Source organism: Ambystoma mexicanum, chromosome 5q, assembly GCF_040938575.1.
Source record: "Ambystoma mexicanum isolate Mex_15411 chromosome 5q, UKY_AmexF1_1, whole genome shotgun sequence".
Lineage (NCBI taxonomy): Eukaryota > Metazoa > Chordata > Amphibia > Caudata > Ambystomatidae > Ambystoma > Ambystoma mexicanum.
The window spans coordinates 874,741,196-874,760,546 of NC_090933.1; the positions used below are offsets into that span (position 1 = coordinate 874,741,196).

Below are 19,351 nucleotides of genomic sequence, written 5' to 3' on the forward strand. Positions count from 1 at the left end.
ACCTTAAACTTCTGCAGAGCAGAAGTCATTTTGTCACAGTATATCTAGCTAAAGTCATATAGTCCTGTAGCCAATGATCACAACAGTAAATTAGTTCATTCAGGTGTGTTCAGGACAGAACTAGATTATGAGTCATGGCATTCCAGGGTCAGAGCTGCATGTCTGGAAACCTCTGTGTTACTAGACAATCTCAGTGGGAACGTAGGCTGGCAAAGGGGTGTCCTTAGTGAAATTTTAAATCTGATTGCTCCAGAGAGAGGGAGGCAGAGAGATTATGACAGACTATTTTATCACTTCAAAGGTGTGTCATTATCACCACCATAGACCCATCTCTTGGCACTGTTACATCCTACCTTTTGAATGTAGGTCACTGCTCGTCTTGCAGAAGACTTGCAGGAGATCAGGACCCACTAGGGATCTATTACCTTCAGCAATGAAGAATCAGTACCTCAGACCTGGCGAACTAGCAACATTAGTCATGCTACATCTTAATCTATGGTTCGGTCATCTCCCACCCTCATTTTCTACTGGGACTGTTCCCTTGACTGGTCATCCCTACATTCCCAAACTTGACAGTGGGCCTCATTACGAGGTTGGAGGTAGCCATGCCCTTCATAAGGGCATGGCTACCCCCAAACTCGGGTCCGGCACCGGGTCTCGCGAAAGGGGAATAACCGGGGCATTCCGACCTTTGCGGGCCTGGAAATTCCCCTTGCGTGGGACCCGGAGCCGGTATGTCCCCATTCCCATTTGAGCCCCCATAGGGCTCAATGGTAATGGGGAGGATGGTAGCAGCGGTAGCGTTCATAACGGTACCGTTTCTACCATCCTGTTCTGCTCACGGGTGCCGCTCTGCATGCCTGGTGACCACTATGGATTGAAAATTACAAAGGAAAGTGGGTCAGTTATTAAATAAACTGACAGTGATTCCAATAAAGCTGTGTTTACAAATAGATAGAAATGTGTGGGTACTTATGTCGATTGATCCTGAATCATTCAAGATCATGTCTAGAATGGGCACTTATAGGCAATCTTTAAAGGCTACTAGATATTTTCCTAAACTCTGAGTGACATATCATGAATATAATATAGTCATAAAACTTACCCTGTGGTAGGATACCCTTTTGTTACATACAATCAGTGGCTCCGTCTCTAATGACAACCAGGACAGAGATTAAATTGAAGATTACTGCACTGCTCAGTACATTATTAATTTACTGTGTAGTTTTAGAATGCGTGTTATTTGACCTTTAGACATAAATGTGCACATTTATTTATTTGCGTCCCTGCACTTTGCTGATTGGGTTTTTTCCAATGGTTCATCACTGCTTTCTCGCTGTGAGCTCTCCTTGAGCATAATCCGCGAGAGTCGGCAGGCTCAAAAGAATCACGTTGAAGCCGGTCTGTGCCTGTTCATACCAACGTCGGATTGGGTCGCCGTGGCCGCCTCACAAATTTATGACCGACACCAGCGGCATCTGAAATTGCTGGTCCTTAACGTTTCCCCTGTCTCTGCATAACGTGGTTTTTCGGGCAGCACGGCTGATTTATGCAATTTTCGCTTTTTTTCGCCCTGGTTCTTTGCAGAGACAGCATCCGCTGCTCCCTTTGAAGGCAAGAATTTGTCTGCCATCTAAAGCCATCTTCACAGCCAATCTCATTACCACACTGTTCAAGGTAGGCGATTGCTATATTTTTTCATTTTTCACTGTTTATCAAGCACTACAGTGCAATTTTAAAACAACTTGCAGTCACGCTAATTCACACTCACTTGATTGTCCTCAGGTTTATCCCCTGATGTTAACAACGGGCCCTAGGATTCTTCCCAGGAGCACGGCATAACGGATAATAACGCTCAATCAGGAGTACGTCTTTTCCAGCGTTCCCAATAGCATCTACGGACAGGTAGTTCCTTAAGATTTTTGCCAAAACTCACCTGTCCCCAGCATTGTTTATGCACCCGTTCATTGCAACTTTCATTTAACTTCTTAGAAAGCGTGTTTTCTTCCAATGTGACCCCTGCGGTGATGAAGGAATCCTGCCGTGGGCCATCCCACTTCCACCCACCTAGACGCTTTGCACCGGTTCTTCCGGCTAACAACGCGCCTGGCTACTTCCACTTACCCACAGTCAAACTATTTGGTACATTTCTTTTGCCTTTTGGCCTCTGACTCTCTCTGTGAACAATCTCGGTAGTAACCTTTCCATATCATTTACTTTGTTCATGTCTGCCTTCCCACAGGGTCCAGTTGTTGTGTGTTATTTCACCCTGAGGAAGGCAAATCTAACTTTGTCATGGAACTACTGGCCAGATAGGTGGCTTCTTTGCCGAAACGTGTTTAAAAAGATGTCAACTTGAATTTTGTTATTGATTTCTGACACGCACACGTAGGCAGACCTGTCAACGAACTATAAGGACTTGGAACAATTCTAATTTTGCCAATGCTTTGAAAATAATTTGCGTAGCGGCTATACATAAGCCATAAATGGGAATGTTGGTTTAGTTTAGGTCACTATTCTGCATTGGTAGTCTTTTGTCCAGTTTTCTCTTGTTCACTTTGTTCAAAAACTTCCAAAAAAAGATTACCTAAACTATGTATTTAGATGTTTGTTACGTTGTACTATCTCCTTATTTTGTATATAAAATATTCCATTTTCTGTTAAATAAATATTTTTACTGTTTTTTCAAAATATGAGTCTACCTTGAGTGATTGTTTTCAGAGTCTGCCATAGCCTATAACTCATTTTGAGTGATACCCTTGCGGTACACCCACTATAAATAATTTGTCATTTCAACCAATTATTAATGTACCCCTTTGTTTTAGTTTAGTTCACAGTCCCTCTCCATTACTGCTTATGGGATATTTCCCCCAATTTCCTGTATAGAATGGTGTTCTTCTGTAATCAGGTAGATATTTTAGTGCATCTTGAGTTACATTGTTGTTCCTCTGTCAACTGCAATTTTAATTTTGGGCATCCCTCTTTTACAACGTGCCCTCAAGATTCTTGCCAAATATTTGTCCTTAACATTTTCCAACCTAGCACCCTTCCGTTCCCGTCATATTATCCGTCACACACATCGTACCCCTTCTCAGTGCACTAGTCATCTTTCTCATGAAGCCGTTTGACTAATGGTTTAGTACGATCTCAAAATGCCAATGTACACACAAAAAATGAAACTTTCTCAGACACACCGGCTTTTCACCAACAGGACAATTTACAAATGCAGAGGGAAATAAGTCGAATAAATGCTATGCTTCTCATCAACATATGATGTTTAATATGACGTTTGTTATTTATCCTGCTTAAGAACAAGCACCTTGAAGCCTCCGGGCTAGGGCGCTGTTAAAATTGCATGAATAAATAAATAAACCCCATGTTCAATTATTCAATGAACCTATAGGGTCTTGGTTCTTGTGCTCGAATGAAGTTGAATTATCCCCCATCCCACCTTTGAATAATGAACCTAATTCTGTTCATTTAAATTTGGGTAACCCATTTTACCCTGATGATTATTCTAAATAGGTCAATCATTTGCCAAACACCCAGCCCAAATGTATCCCGAGTCACCTTTCCTATAGGAGACGGCAGTGTCGCAAACAAACGGCAAGGGGATGATGTTTCATATTTACTACCTGTTGATATTTCTACATAAGAGGTATGGATATTCACTGCAAATAAACATGTTTCTGCTGCCCTTTTGCTGGCAATCAGCATTATCCTGTCCAGTTGAGCTTATGGACATCAATCATTCCCTCTCTCTTGATATTTCCTTTTTATCTGAGACTTGCTTCTCTCCATCTTCTATTGATCATTTTAATGATTTTTTACATAATGGTTTCTTCAGATTGACTGAATCGGTAAAAGAGCAGGAGGAATAGCATGTATCTTTACAATCGAATGTTCTGTTGAAGTCCTGTTTCCCTCTTTCGAGCTACTGTCTATTTCATCCACTCTTTCCCCTAAAATACTCTCACCCTTCATCTAAATGAATGTCATCTTGGGTCAGCTACTATATTTCTAGATGAAATTTCTGATCTGTTATCCCAGACATTTCTAGATTACTTCAAGAATGTGTACTCAGATTTTGTAATTCACCTGAGACAGACACATTTCTTACTTCAGCTACATTTTTCGATTTGATTTTCTTGTTCTCACACGTCATATCAGACCCAACTCAGGCACTAGGTAAGAATCTTGACTTCATTATTTCCTCCAATTGCTTTATTTCTTATTCATCTACAATTTTGATTGATTGGTCAGATCACTTCTTATTCCTTTTCGATTGTTTTACAATATTCCCATCAAATTGGGGACCTTCCCCATAGAACATTTTACCTGGTCACATTTCTTATATTACCACATCTGTCCTAAATGGCGTCCTGAGCCATGCTGCTCTGCCTTTTGATAGTAATGACACCAAAATGGCTTATAATTATTTGTATGCTTCAATTACCAACTCTGTAAACTACTTGGCCACTGTTAAAATGAAACAATGAGTAATAAGAACTTACATTCTTGGTATTTGCAGAACTTATTGAAAATAATAGATCTTTTTTTCATTTATATTTTTTTATTTATCTGTTTATTTATTTTTATACAAGGAGGAACAATGCTGTTTTGATCACAGAAGAACATCAAATAGATAAAAAATAAGATTTGATGGGAAGCAGTGAGCTTCTTACAATGGGGAGTTTGAGTGACATTCTGACCAGGTTGTGGAGGGGAGTAAATTGAACAGTAACCAGAGACAATACATAAGTGTACATACATAGAATAAGGACAACCAACATTCAACATTTTTAAGTACAGGTAGGTGGTATATGACCAGCTGTGTTCGGGATGTGACCATGATGGGTGAAGTGCCATAGTGGAGGATGAGAAAGTGAGAGACAAAGACAGGTTAGAGGCAAGGAAAATAAATATTGCTAGAAAGCAGATGAGTGGTAGGTTCAGAGGGTAAGTCTGAAGCGAGGGGGTAGGCTTTTAGTTTGGTTTTGAACAGATCTGTGTTGGCTATTTCTAAGATGTCCAGAGGAAGAGAATTTGTTGCAAGAGAGTAGGAGCGGAAGTGTGAAGAAGCACAGGGAGGGCGAGGTGCCGCAAAGGTAGTCGAGGAGGCAGAGCAAAGATTATGAGAAGGCATGTAGAGTTGTATAGAGGAGTATAGGTACAGTGGTGCCTTACTGCGGATAGATTTGTGAACCAGGAGAAGACTTTTAATCTGGCCCTGTTTTGCATCATCAGCCATCCAGCCTGGCGGCGGTACGAGGAAGAAGTGTGAAGTGAGGGAGTTCAGATTCCTGGTAGCAAAGTTAATGATCTTTATGAGAGGACAGAACGCATAGTTGGGGACACCAAAGAGGATGCTGGCACAGTAGTCAAGTTTATAGAAGACAAGATTGCTTAAGAGATGGCTGGCAGTGTTGAAAGGGAGGAGGCACCTGATTTTCCTAATATTTAGGAGGCTGAGGTGACATGCTATTGCAGTTATGGAAATGAAGTAGTAAAGGTGTGATAAGGGTCATAGATGATGCTGAGGGTTCTAGCTGAAGAAGAGGAGGGAAAAGTATCAGGAGGGAACTGGATAGGCAGAGGAAGACATGAGAGAGAGTATTTGGCAGGCAAGAAAAGCATCTCTGTTTTGGTACAGTTTATATCCAATATTTAATGGCAGAAAGACAGTGATAGAGAGATCAGAGGAGAGTTTAGGAAAAGAGCAGACGATTTGGGTGTCCGCAAAGAGTTGACATGAGAACCTAACGGAAGAGATTAGTGCTCCAAGAGCAGAGGTGTAGCGTGTAAAGAGGAAAGGACCCAAGGCAATGCATTGTGGGACACCAACAGTTTGAGGAGTGAGTTGAGAGGTGTTGTTGCTCCAGGAGACAGAGAGGGGCTAGCCATCATCAGTAGAGGTAGGACTTCTTCAGTATTATTATAACTAAAGTGGGATATGGAGTAAGAGTATGATGGTAGAGTTGGCAGAGTATAGCCTTTAGGAGGAGCGAGTGTAAGGAAGGTCAAGAGAGAGTCTATATTTTTTGAACATTTTGCAGCAAAGTATTCAGCTAGGTCATTAGCTGTGAGAGTGGAGTTGATAGTCATAGGTTTAGTAGGAGTGAGGAGTGGGTTTAGGGTGCCATTTAGCCGGCGAGGATGGTTGGAGTGAGAGTCAATGAGGACAAGGTAGAATTCCCTTTTTGCTCTATCAAGAGAGGACTTGAGAGAGTTCAGGGCAGAGAGGTAGAGTTGCAGGTCTTCATGCAAGTGGGTATGCCTCCATTTGCACAGCAGATAGCACATGCCTGTGTGGAAAGAGCATATGAATGGGGTAACCCATGGGTAAGGATGCTGATTGTTAGGGGTGAAAGTTAGCAGTTGGAAGTGAGAGGAGAATTAATCATATAATAGGGTTGTATGCTGTAGAGGTCAGTGTTAGTGGAAGTGGCATCAGGTATGAAGGAGGAGCGTGAGAACTGTAGGTTAGAGAGAGGAATGGCAGAATGTTTACATTTCCTTTTAGTAATAGGTGAGACAAGTGGTGAGGAAAGGTCAGAGGGTGGAAACAAGATGGTGTTGGAAACAATGGAGTGATCAGCTAGTGATGGTGTGAAAGTAGTGTAAGGGACAGAGAGAGGTGTAGATGAATAATAGAGCCAAAGTGTTACCTCTGGTGTGGGTAGGTAGAATATGGAAAGAGTGGAGATAGTGGTCACTAAAAAAACTGAAATTCATATTTCTGAGAAGTGTTTGGAGTGGGAATGTTAAAGTGACATATAAGAGAATAAGGCGACGTTTAGTGGAAAGAGAATCAAGGAGTTGCCTAAATTCCTCAGAGAATGGCTCAGTGGGACCAGAAGGATGATAGATGGAGATGATGTGACCCGAGTGAGGTGGAGCAATATTAGAAATGGTGGATTCAAAAGAGGTAGGAGAGGATGTGACTTTGCAGATATGTGAAGCATTTTATTCCCATTTATTTGTATATGGTTTATACAAAACCTTTTTCAACATTTTTTTTTACAAATTTGGATTTGGTTTAAACAAGTGTAAAACATGCACATACATTTCCATCAAAGAAAGGATCATTAAAAAAGATAACTCGAAGCAAAAACAATATGCACAATTTTACATACTACAGTGTGCAAAGTGCAATGTGCATAATCGGTCTTTCTAAATTACGTTGGCATCAATTTCTTATTAATTCCTTATTGTTCTAAATGCCAATTTTATGGCTGGATTCATGTTTACTGTTTTGCTTCTACTGTTCCATGTTTTATGTATTACTTGTTGTTAACTGTAAAGCGCCTTGGACTAAGACGCTATATAAAACAATAAAAATACAAATGCAAATAACAGCCAGGAAACGGGTGAGAGCAATGATTAGCGAGTTGTTTTCCCCCCACATACATCTGATCCAAAGAAACTTTATTGAGTAATTGGTGTCACCAACGTTCTCTACTCCAAACATTTTTATCCTTTCTAATTCAAAATAAGGACGAGTGATGACAAGATGTTTAAGAATTTCAATTTGATTTATATCAGAACAAAATCGACACATGATGTTAGAGCTCCCAGTCCCCAGTGTATCCCAAGTTTTCATCCGCTCTGTAGTATGATGTGAGGCATTGCGGTAAGAAGAATGTAGGTGTCCAGCGACTCCACTTTTGCCAGTCAGATGAGTAGAGTGACTGAAAGATAGCTTGAAGTCATGTCGGGCCACAAGAGTGGCAGTGTTAGATGGAGAAATCCATGTTTTAGTGATAGCAAGAAGGTCTAAGTAGGAGAGTTGGCATGAAAGTAGTTAGTGATAAAGGAAGTTTTGTTGCATACAGACTGAGAATTCCAGAGTCCAATGTTCAGTTGATGCGTTAAGGAAGATTAGGGGAGTTGCGTCTCAGAGGAAGAGAGGCAAGGTGGATAGGTGTTTGGGTAGGTATGGTTACCTCGTTGGCTTTGTTTGTTGGAAGTAGGTGAAAGAGAGACACAGTAGTGGTAATTTCAAGGTGTGAGTTTTAGAATAGGGATAGGAAAGGAGGAAGTTGTAGTGTGATTGGAGAAAACGTAGGGAGAGGAGAGTAGGAGGAGCAGCAGGAGGAGCAGGAGTGAATGCATAATAGGTGAGTGTTGCAGAGTGGAGAGACAGCACAGTAATAAGCAAGCTAGGTGTACGCAGAGGTGCCGCAGGGAGGAAGGCAAAAGTAAAGGCTCATTGCTGAAGAGGCAAATAGGCTGTTCAATGGCTGGTCTTCACCCTACACTGTACCAGTTTTAACTGACATACCCTGGCTGGATACCCTCAGAGAGTTCAGAAGTGATGACACGCGCTCTTACTACCTGATCACTTAGTCCATCCATGGTTGGTCTCTCTGATTTTGTCCCTGGTCTTGTTAGGATGTGGCAATTACTTCCTGATTGATGTTCCCAGAGCATCTCTTGTGGCCTTCAGCTGGAGTGTGGGCTGACTATAGATGGCTAAAGGAAGTGATGTAACTGATCCCAGATGGTCACACGAAATGATGTCACCTATCCAGGATAGCCGCAAGAAGTAATGTTACAGACAGAAAGTGAAGCCACAAACCAGAAGTGCGGACACACAGATCTGTGAGATGTCTTGGAAAACAACACAAAGAGGTTACTCTACAATTTCTCTCAATCTATTCTGTGCAGCAAGACTTGATTGTAAGACAATTATTGCCACGGCCAAAGCTAATTTTTATACTTCTACTATCTCTAAGTCTTGTTCCAATATTCCAGATCTCTTTAAAATGATCATTCACTGTTTGAATACACTTTCAACTCCTGTACCCCATTACTCCAAGAACAAATATCAATTTATTTTTTGGGAGTAAATTGAGACCATTCAGAATGACTTGTTGAAGAACATTCTATCTCCCCCATAGCCGTTATTCACCCCTTGTGAAATTTCTACTTGGTTTTCTTTTGAACTACCGCCTACGGACTATTGATCTTGTATGATCACTTTCCCACCTTCTACGTCAAAGATTTCATACCGGCAAGATTTTGGAAAAATTTGCTCTTTAATGCCCTTTCCCACTTTAGCAGTCTGATGAATCTTTCCTTGATACAGGTTATTTTCGCTGTCTTGTTTTAAATCAGACTCATACCTCCACTTGATAAAAAAACATCTCTGGGTCCTGATATGTTAAATTCGTTCTGTGCATCACTAGTCTCCTTTCCTTCGCAAGATCATACAGATGGCATGTGCAGCTCAACTTGTGAATCATATGGCGACCCATCAGCGTCTCCATTCTTACCAATCTGGATTACATAGGTTTCACAGGAACCAATCTGCCATAATTCAGATAGTAGACCGCATTTTGTTTATTAAGGACTGAGCTGAAGCCTGTCTGCTGGTGCTGCTTGATGTGTCTGCGGATTTTGACACAGGCAGTCATGCTGCTCTAATTGACATTCTTCTTGCTCGAATGGACCTTTATGGAACAGTTTTAGCCTGGTTTGTCTTATTCCTCTTTGCTAGTCCACAAGCAGTTAAAGTCAAATCTATTCAACCTGCATATTCTCCTGTGAGCTGGGATGTTCCACAGGGCTCCATTTTGTCGCCTATTTTGTTCAATCTCTGTCTGGAGCCCCTGAGTGACATTGTTCAGAGTTGTGAAGTTCATGCTCAAAATCCATCAACATGCCGATGACACTCAGCTTTATCTGTGAGTTTCCTTGGCTACAGAGCTTAACAATCTGCTTGCCTGTCTGGTTTCGAGAATTAGATGGCTTCAGCGAATTTGAAATTTAATAATCTTAAAACTGAATTCCTCCTATTTGTTCCGACTGGCAAAGAACAGTAAGTCACTCCCAGGCTTGTTCAACTGACTAAGGATGGGATTACTCTATCAATGGTCTCTGCACGTCTCCTGGATTTTAGTTAGACAACAAACGTTTTAAAAAAAAATACCCATTGAAAAACGAGCACAGAGAGCCAATTTCCAACTTTCTTTCTTTTTTTTACAAAGAAACAGTTATTTGATCCCAGCTGAACATTTTCGTTCAGTGGTACAAGCCTTGCTCCTTTTCACTTGTTGGGAGAAGTGATGCGATTCTAATAGGTGTATCCAACGGTTCTGTTCGGCCTCTTAGGTCCTGTCTTTGGTGGTGGGGATGGAAAGGCCTGACCCTGTCACCCCAGTTCTGGTAGATCTTTTTTGGCTGCGGTGGCACCTCAGTTCCTTTCAAAGCTGTGCTCTATCATCTTTAGGGCAATTCTACTGCATACACTTTGCTCGGTAGAAAATCTTTAAGTAGCAGGTGGCTCTAGACTAACACAGAGCAAAGACATTCTGGGCTTAAACAACCCTAAGACTTATAGATGTCAAACGTCCAAACATGTTGTTTCTGTGGCTTTAACCAGATTTTGGAATTGTTTGCCCACAAATGTTGTTCTTGGCCCCTTCTTTGCCCCTCTTCATAAAGGTATGATATGATATGATATATGATATGACATGATAAGATATGATATGATGGTCTTCAAACTTTCCTGTTACATATAAAACGAATACCATGCATGTATTGCTCTTTGATGTGTAGTTTAGTTTACTTGTTTTGTGCTGCGCTCCGGTGCATTGCTGTAAATTTGTGCATTATAAAATATATTTTAAAAAATACATAAATAAAAGCATGTGAAAAAAGCACACTTTTGCAAAACCAAGACGATCGAACAAACAGACAAAACGCAACTTGGTTCACTTGAAATGAAATGATTGGTTATTTATAACGCGCTTAATACCCACAGGTTTCTAAGCGCGGACCGGGGATCGAACCTATGTGGCTTCAGAGCTATCCTCCCGAGACCAACGAGTATCTCCATCATTGATTGTTACAATTATCTAAGACCTTTGCATGTATCAGTCAACATCTCAACACATACAATTCTGGCGAAAAACATTAGGGTTTAGAAAGATAATATTTAGAGAATTTGACAGGAGGAACCGAAATATTCAGAAACAACAATTTCTTAGAAATATACGCGATTGCAGCAGGAGGGAATCGCACAGTTGCAGAGTTGAACCCTTGATTTTTCGAACATGCTCTGTGGCGACTGGTAAAAAGTACAGTTGTTTGTTTTTATTGTAGTAACGTGAGAATTATTGTGCAACGATATTATCAACAATGTGTCATATTGTACGCGTGCAGCCCTAGAGTGAGTCCAAGTGTCCCAGCCTCCAAGACAGCACTAGAGGATACTCCAGAAAAAGGACACTATTCCTATTTTACCAGTGTGTCATAATAGTGCACAGCATAAAAATGTCAGACAAGAGGCACCGGTCTGTAATGCAAATGTGTACGCAGTTGTGTCTCATATACCAAAAAACCCATATGTCCATTCATATGTTTCTTTCCACTTTTGTCTCAGAGTAATTCTTTGGGATTGATGTACACAAAAAGAGTGTGCCACGAGTTCTGGTTCCTTTTCGTGTTCTAGTTATTCAAGTTCTCCAAACAAAAAAACACAAGCAAACCTAGTTTGAAGCAACAAAGAACACTGTGGCGTTCTTGCATAACTCTGTTTTCATTGATTGTTTATTTGTATAGCGCCTATACACAATGTGTTTCAAAGCGCTTCAAGGAGGAAGGGAACATGGGAGAAATACACGTACATTCTTACAAGTCCTTGAACAGGGCAGAATGTGAAAAATGTACTATCAAATCATAGCAGGTAGTACAAGTGCATAGAAACAGTAAGGGAGTGGAGGGGGAGGGAGGAGGGAGACAGAACTAGCAGTAACATTACTATGCCTGACGACAATTGTTTCAGTGCAAGAGTGATAAGAGGAGAGGGAAGGAATGAGGGGTGAGGGGAGAGGAGTGAAGGGGTGAGGAGAGGAAACAAAACAAGAGACTATCAATAGAAGGTCAATGACTGTCAAGATAGTGCTGCGGGGGCGGGAGAGAACAGAAGGGAAATGGGGGTACGGACGATATCAATGGTCAAGGGACCGGTGATAAGAGTAAGTGCTTAGGGAAGTGAAGAGGTATAGGGGGGGCTGAGGGGGGGCTGGAAAGACTGGTGACTACAAATTACTATGGCAATTAAATGACAGACGGCAGTGAGGGAGGGGAGGGAGGGGGTAGTGAAGAGGAAGGGAGAGAAAGAGGTAGGGGGGCATAGGGCGTGAGGGCAGAGGAAGGAACAGGAAAGGGGAGAGAGGGAGGAGAGCAATCACAAGGGGCAGAAGGGAAGAAGGAAGATAAAAGAAGGAGGAGGAGAGACAAGGGGACAATGGAACCTAGAGGGGGTCAGGGGAGACAGGTGGATACTCAAGGGGGGCATTGGGGGTACACAGACACTCACAGGGGCAGGAATGTGGTGTACCGTGGTGGACAGGGGTATACAGGGCCTTTGTTGTGGGCCTTTGATAACATAGTCTCTGCATGGTAGGACATTAACTGATTCTTTTTTTCCTCCCCTCTCATGCTATCCTTTTCATGTAATATTTGTTTTTTTCTTTCAGTGTGTATATCACTTCATGAGTGACGATTCCCTTGCATAGTAGTCTGGGAAGTCCTCTTCTCCTAGTGGTCAAAAAAGGGAGTTTAAAGAGACTGTTTGAAAGATGACAACAAATGTCAATGTAGGAAGATTTCCACTGCCTACTCGACATTCTAACCTTCACTCAGCACGCAAGAAAAGGTAATACTTTCAACATCATCATCATTGCCCTACCAACCCTCCATCACAGCTCTCCAATTCCATTCAACTGGTAGGACCATCTGGCTATCCCCTTTGATATTAGTCACACCAGACCAGTGAAGCACACCCACCGGAAACCCAGCAAAAAGTTCTTCAGATCATTCCAGAACTTCCCAGTGTAGCACCTCGCCAACCTCAACCTCACATAGGCTGATCTACCTCAGAGGAAAGAGGACTGTGACTAATTTCTCCAGGAATTCAATACCACTCTCACAGCCCAGATTAATTGCCATCCCCTGTTTAAACAACACACCCTGAATCCTAAAAATGTGGAACCTTGGTACACTCTGGAACACAACTTAAAAAAAGAACCATCCAAAAACAGGAAGTCTTGATGAAAATACTGCAGCACATCCGACCCCTCCCTGCTATAGTAACTGTGCTACTAGTAGGAGACTGATCCCCAAGGCCAACTTCTCCAACCCATCATAGACAAGGCCAACAATGATAGCACAGCCCTTTTCATAGCATCAAGTATTGCTGGAACCATGTGGCCAATCTATCTGTACTGCAAAAATGTACCGCCATCAACTCTTTCTTCATCAACAAGATCAGCATGATCTGCCAACACAAAGACACCAGCACTAGAACTTACACAACCTATCTTGCAAAACTACCTCTATCTGGACAACCTTTAAGATGTTCACTATGGAAGCTCTCCCTTCCACCCTAACATCCCCCAAGGGCTTACCGAGACAACATTTTTGTTGCCACCATTCTGACTGAAGCACACCTCCTTTACCTGACAATCAACAACAGATCCTTCACTCAAGGCACCTTCCCCTCAACCCTGAAGTCCCGACAAATCATCCCTCTTCTCAAGAAACCAACACTGGACCCCAATGGCCTCAGCAACTACTGCCCCATCACACATCTTCCGCTTTTATGTCAGATCCTTGAGAAAGCAGTAAAATACAACTCCTAAAATAAATCAAAGGAAACAACTTCCTTCAGTCCTACCAATTCAGACCCTGATGCAGCATGGAAACAGATACCTTCAAGGTGATCGATGATGCCCTTAACATCCTTGCCTCCTGGTTCTCCTTTACTCTCAGCATCATTTGACACAGTAGACCACCAGACACTTGACATTCTGCATCGCTGCATTGGGATCAGCAAAACTATCTTAAGCTAAATAAAATTCTACCCTGCTAACCACCGCCCATTAGTAAAAATGGATTCTTCTGGATCACCAAGTCTACCCATCACACCCTATGATCTTCATCCTTTACATGGAACCACTCAGAATCCTCCTGTCTCCACACCACATCCAATTTTACCACAACACATATGGCAACCAGTTCTACCTCAAGATCTCCTCAATGATGACATATACAGGCTCAATACCTGCCTCACATTGATCCAGTCCTGGATGTACAGTGCTTACCTAAAGCTCAACACTCCAAAACCGAATTCCTACTGCTGACCAACAACACTGAACACCCCGATATCCAGACCTGGTTCTCTCCTATGAACTGTCAGGGCTTCACATCCCAGCTGGCCATCTGGGCCAAGTCCCTTAGGTTTACCACAAACAGACACCTTTAGTGGAAGCATCACATAGCAAGGAAGAAAGAAAAAGATTGATAACAACTTTCTCTCTTTTGGGAAATCAAGTGATTCATCCCAGAATACAACTTCAGATCTGGTGTCCAAACATTATTCTGCAATGCCCTTCTGGAAGACCTTATGGCAACTGCCCTGGCACCCCTGAAGTGTGTATTACATGCTACAGCATGACTCACAAAACCATAATCAAGCTGCACTGGCTCGCCCTGCAAGCATGTATCATCCCCAAATCCTGTTTACCATTTATAAGGCGGGTGCCCCGAGGAGCCGAAACTACATTGTGCTCTAGCACCTTGAAGCATCTTATGTGCTAGATGGAATTACCAATAATGACCTTGGACCCAAATAATCAGACAGACTCAAAGACTATGACAAAGCACTACTTTATTATCAGCATAAAATAAAGTAGGGCAATCTGGTGAACAGCAAGCTGTAGTTCACACACTGACACCCAAATTTGATTATGCAAAGGTTTTACACCTTGTTATGCGTCATCTATGACATCATCCATTGTGGAAAACTGTAATACCTATTGACGGGAGGGATTGGTTAGGGGAACATATGTACCTAATGTATGTATATGTGTTAATAACATCATTGGCTGCCCCTTATCTGGTAGGCATTCCTCGAACCACCTCTAAATACCTATAATACTGTTTGTAGCAGAATAGTGGCAGCGGATAGGCCTATGCAACATTGTATAGCATGTTACTTCATAGACCCTCTGATTGGTTGGCATGCTTTACCAACCTTGGACTTTCGCCTCGTTAGCAGTATGTAAGCTTTCCCAATTAGGACATCATCTCTCATCGGTCTGGCTCCAAGCCAAAGTTCTCCTTTGTGGTTGACCCTACAGCCTGTTCTTGGTTCTGGGACTTTTAAGGGAGTGTAGGTACCCCATTATCTACATCTGAAGTTTAATGAACAGCCCTTGTTTGCGTCTTCTGAATCACGTGCGAGGAGACCACGAATTTGTCGATTTCTGCTATTCAATTCAATTGTACTCAGTGTCATTACTCCTCTTGGCCTCTAGAGACTTGCTCACTACACCTTGCATAGCTCTTTCACATCTTTAATTGTCCAATACTTGGCTCCTGCAGATGCTTTCTTATTTACTTAATCTAAGAGAAATATGTCTTAAGTACATGGATTCTCCTTCTGACTCCCCTTGTGCCTTGCAATTATTGCAATTATTATTTGAAGTGGCATCCTTGATCCGAGGCCAGTAGACTCCTCTTTATTCCTCACACAAAGCTGTTCTTCTAGGGTCTCCTGACTCTGCAGCCCTGGTCTGTCTCTTGATTGATTTTTTGAAATTTTATTTTGATAACTTTTTTATTAGAATTTTATAATATAACAATAACGTATCTGTCAAAAAACAATGCAGTAATCCATTAAGCATACAAAAAGAAATGCTGAAGAAAGAGCAAAAAGATGCTCCAGAAACTCTTCTAAATATATAAAACATGAACAATAAGCAATTTAGTTAAAGTAGAGCTATATGGAACCAAATACTGTGGGTAAACTTGCAATGAAGGATACTGCAGAGCAGGTAAGTGTGTAGGGGGGAGATAAACAAGAAGACAGACAAAGTACAGACAAGAAACGAAGGGAAGAAGAGGGAGGTATAGGGGGGCATGGCTTGGACGGCCATGTAGGAGGCTGTGCTTTCACAGAGCTCTGTAGATCGGAACCGATCCTGTGGAGTGGAGCGGATGCGGTGACCAGCCGGCACTGGAAAATTGCATACCAGTTTATGAATACTATAAGGTCACTCGCTGAAGATTTGGCGTATGGGGAACGCCTGGAGCCTGAGTTCTCCCCACTGTGCTGCCGCGGGTCCTGGATCGGGGACACAGGCAAAATGGAGGCCCGAACAATGCAGAAGGCAGGAGTCACGTACTTAGGACTTGCAGGGACCCCGCGACGAACTTTCCGCTTGTTGCCCGAAGGCAAACTGAGAAGCAGAGCGGGGACGCTGTGAGAGAGTGCGCCGGGGGCTGCGGGTATCCAGGGCAGGCTTGGACTCACGGGCTGCAAGCAGCCGCGAGCCTGCTGTGTGACCGACCCTCAGAGACTGGGCCCGTAGCGGAGCTACTTATCAGCCGGCGCTCAGGAAGATACATTGTAGCTGCGCACTGGGGAAGGCCAATGTTATCCCCATTGGAAACAAAGTTGCCGCGGATCCCGCGAAGGGCGAACTCGCGGGAGCGGCTTTTACTGCGGGCCCCCTGGCACTGTGCACTGGAGGGATGCGTAAGGAGGTAAATAAAATAAAATAAAAAAAACAAAAAACAACCCCCCGTCGGAACTGTTGTCGGACAGCGGTGGATCCTCCGTGTGCCCTGCAGGCTCGTGAACCGGACAGCCTGGTAGGAGGGCACTTGTGTGCGCCGAGGGGGTGCGCTGGGCCCCCCCCTTGAAGACACTGGGGACAGTGGCCGGGCCCAAAATAAACACAGCACACCGGATGAGGGTGCACTGATTTACTGGCGCTGTGCCCTCACATTGGAACATCGGCACGGGCCTCCTGAATGAGCTGAGTTGGACCATAGCGAGCACCTTGCTGCCAACTAGGGTCCCCTTATTGGCACTCACGGGGGCCACCCGAAACACGGGAGCGGGAGCCCCATAGTTGAGATCACCCCACATGATGGAAGCCTTTGTGATTGGAAAGAGGAGGCACCAAGGGACTGGGGAGCACTGTTCATAAATCATATACGGCAGAGCCCGTTAAAATAACGCAGGGGGTGCGCGAGTATTTGGGAGGACACAGCCCACTCGGAGCGTGTGCTGCGGACGAGAACAAGTTTGGATGGCAGTGAATGGTCTGCGACTACGCGCACAGTGATGTGAGGGGAAGCACAACAGGAACGAATTCAACTGACGCGGCAGGATGTCCTCTAAAGTGGTGAGACCCCGGACCAAGCAGCCCACGATGGAGGCCTACGCCAAGTCACCCCCGGGCACGGAGGGGGGTAAAAACAAAGAGACCCCTGCGATGGCGGCAGACCCACCGGGCACCATCCGAGAGGTGCTGGCAGCAATTGCTGACTTGAAGGTGGCCTGGGAAACGAAGCTGAGCCTAGCCATGAAAGAGTTGCAGGAGGGTCTAGACCTCAAGATCGGAGTGGTCCAGGAAGAGATGAACCTGCTAAGACAGGACGTGCGAACGATCGCGGAGCGCACTGGGGCACTGGAAAAAGAGTTGGCCCCGAACACGGAGGCGTGCGCTGCACATGCTAATTAGCTTCATGCCCTCATGCAGCGAGTAGGCAACCTGGAAGATAGAGCAGAGCAAGCAGAGGGGCGCGCCAGACGCAATAACATTCGTATAGTGGGTGTACCGGAAGGGGCGGAAGGATCGAACCCCACAGAATACGTCAAAACCATGCTTTTGCAGGAGATCACAGGCGGGGAGTTGACTCAAGGGTTTGCGGTTGAAAGGGCTCATAGGGCCTTGACCAGAAGACCGGCCCCAGGAGCTCCCCCACGGCTGCTGATCGCAAAGATCTTGAATTATCGTGACCGCGAGAAGATCCTGTAATTTTTCCAGAAAGGCGGAACGATAGAAAGGGGGTCAGCGAAAATAACGGCATACCCGGACTATACGCTTCTTGTGCAGCGCAGTCGAATGAACTTAGGATCGGTGAAAAGGAGGCTCAGAGAAGCAGGCCATCGCTACATGTTGCTCTATCCTGCCAGGCTAAAGGTGTTCTACATGAACAGATCCCTTTTCTTTGAGACGCCGACGGAAGCGATGGAATGGCTGGATATGCAGGGTTGACCTCAGGAACCGTATGCCCAGACGGGAGCGGCTGGAGATAAGTAGCATGCCGTAAGGGCACCCGAGGTGCCATAGTCATGACATTGGGACTGGAATATAGAATGGTATTGAGCTTGTGGGAAGGAAGTTATGGTATCTGCCGGCGGGTCCCGTTGGACGCACCTCTCCTAAAATAGATGACTGGGAGCTCCCGGGAAGCGCCCTCTGAACCCTATAGTAGTATACTTAGTTAGGTCACCATTAGATTGGTGACGCCCTGCGGGGTCCTTGTCCTCAGATACGAGGCAGGTCCAGACATGGGTAGGCCTGAGATCCAGGGATGGAGCTGGGCAATTGTTGGGGGTTGGTAGGGAGGGGAGTGGGAGGGCGTTGTGTGCTGTGGTGTAGAATTGGGGGATGGGGAAGGGGGGTTTTGTTAGTAAATAGTAGGGTGAGAGCCAGAAAACTAGCTAGCAATGGGAGCATTAGGGGAAGGGTTAAGATGGGGATAGTCAGAATAGATGGCGTCGGGTAACCTCAAAGTTGTGACCTGGAATGTACAGGGCCTCAACAGCTACCTGAAACGGAATAAAGTGATTCTATACTTAAAGAGGATGCGCATAGACATAGCCCTGTTGCAGGAGACCCACCTTACTAGGGAGAAGCTGGAGGTGGTTAGGAGGAAATGGAAGGGAACCGTTGTTGGTGCAGCATACTCGGCGTATGCTAGAGGGGTCATCACCTGGGTGGCGCTGCATGTGCCGTTCCGGGTGCTCGGCTCTACAGTAGACCCGGAGGGTAGGATGGTGGTGGTGACGGGCCTCCTGGAAAGCAGAGAAGTGCACATCATAAATTTGTACGCCCCCAATAACCATACAGCGGCCTATTTTAGGACCCTTTACAGTAAACTTGGGCCCCTGGCAGGAGGTACGGTGGTGTGGGGGGGAGACTTTAATTGTACCCTGAATCCCAGGATGGATAGGTCAATAGACAGAGGGGGAAAAAGGGCACCGACGGCCAAAGCGCTGGGAACATTACTAAAAGACCTAGGCCTAGAGGATGCATGGAGGAGGTTGCACCCTGTGGACAGGCAATATTCACACTACGCAGCGCCGCATGATCTGTACACTAGGCTAGATCATATATTTGTAACGGCTGAGATAGTGGGAGACATAGTGGGAGCGGAGTATAAAGCCCGAGTATTATCTGACCACTCGCCCCTGGTGGTGGAGTGGAGACACCAGCCCCCAAGACCACGGATCCCAACATGGAGGCTCAGGAACGAGGCG

General features: G+C 44.3%; 1 long non-coding RNA gene across 2 annotated transcripts in view; it reads left to right on the plus strand.

Moving 5' to 3' along the window:
- The first annotated feature begins 1,353 nt into the window (after nucleotides 1–1,353).
- Nucleotides 1,354–19,351, plus strand: part of LOC138498653 (uncharacterized) — a 123,372-nt gene continuing 105,374 nt past the window's right edge. The window contains exons 1-3 of one of the 2 annotated variants that reach the window (XR_011278809.1): nucleotides 1,357–1,677; nucleotides 1,786–1,905; nucleotides 1,993–2,623. This is a non-coding gene — a long non-coding RNA (uncharacterized lncRNA). Of the gene's footprint in view, nucleotides 1,678–1,785; nucleotides 1,906–1,992; nucleotides 2,624–19,351 lie in introns of those variants that run through there. The other variant, XR_011278808.1, reaches the window with a different exon arrangement.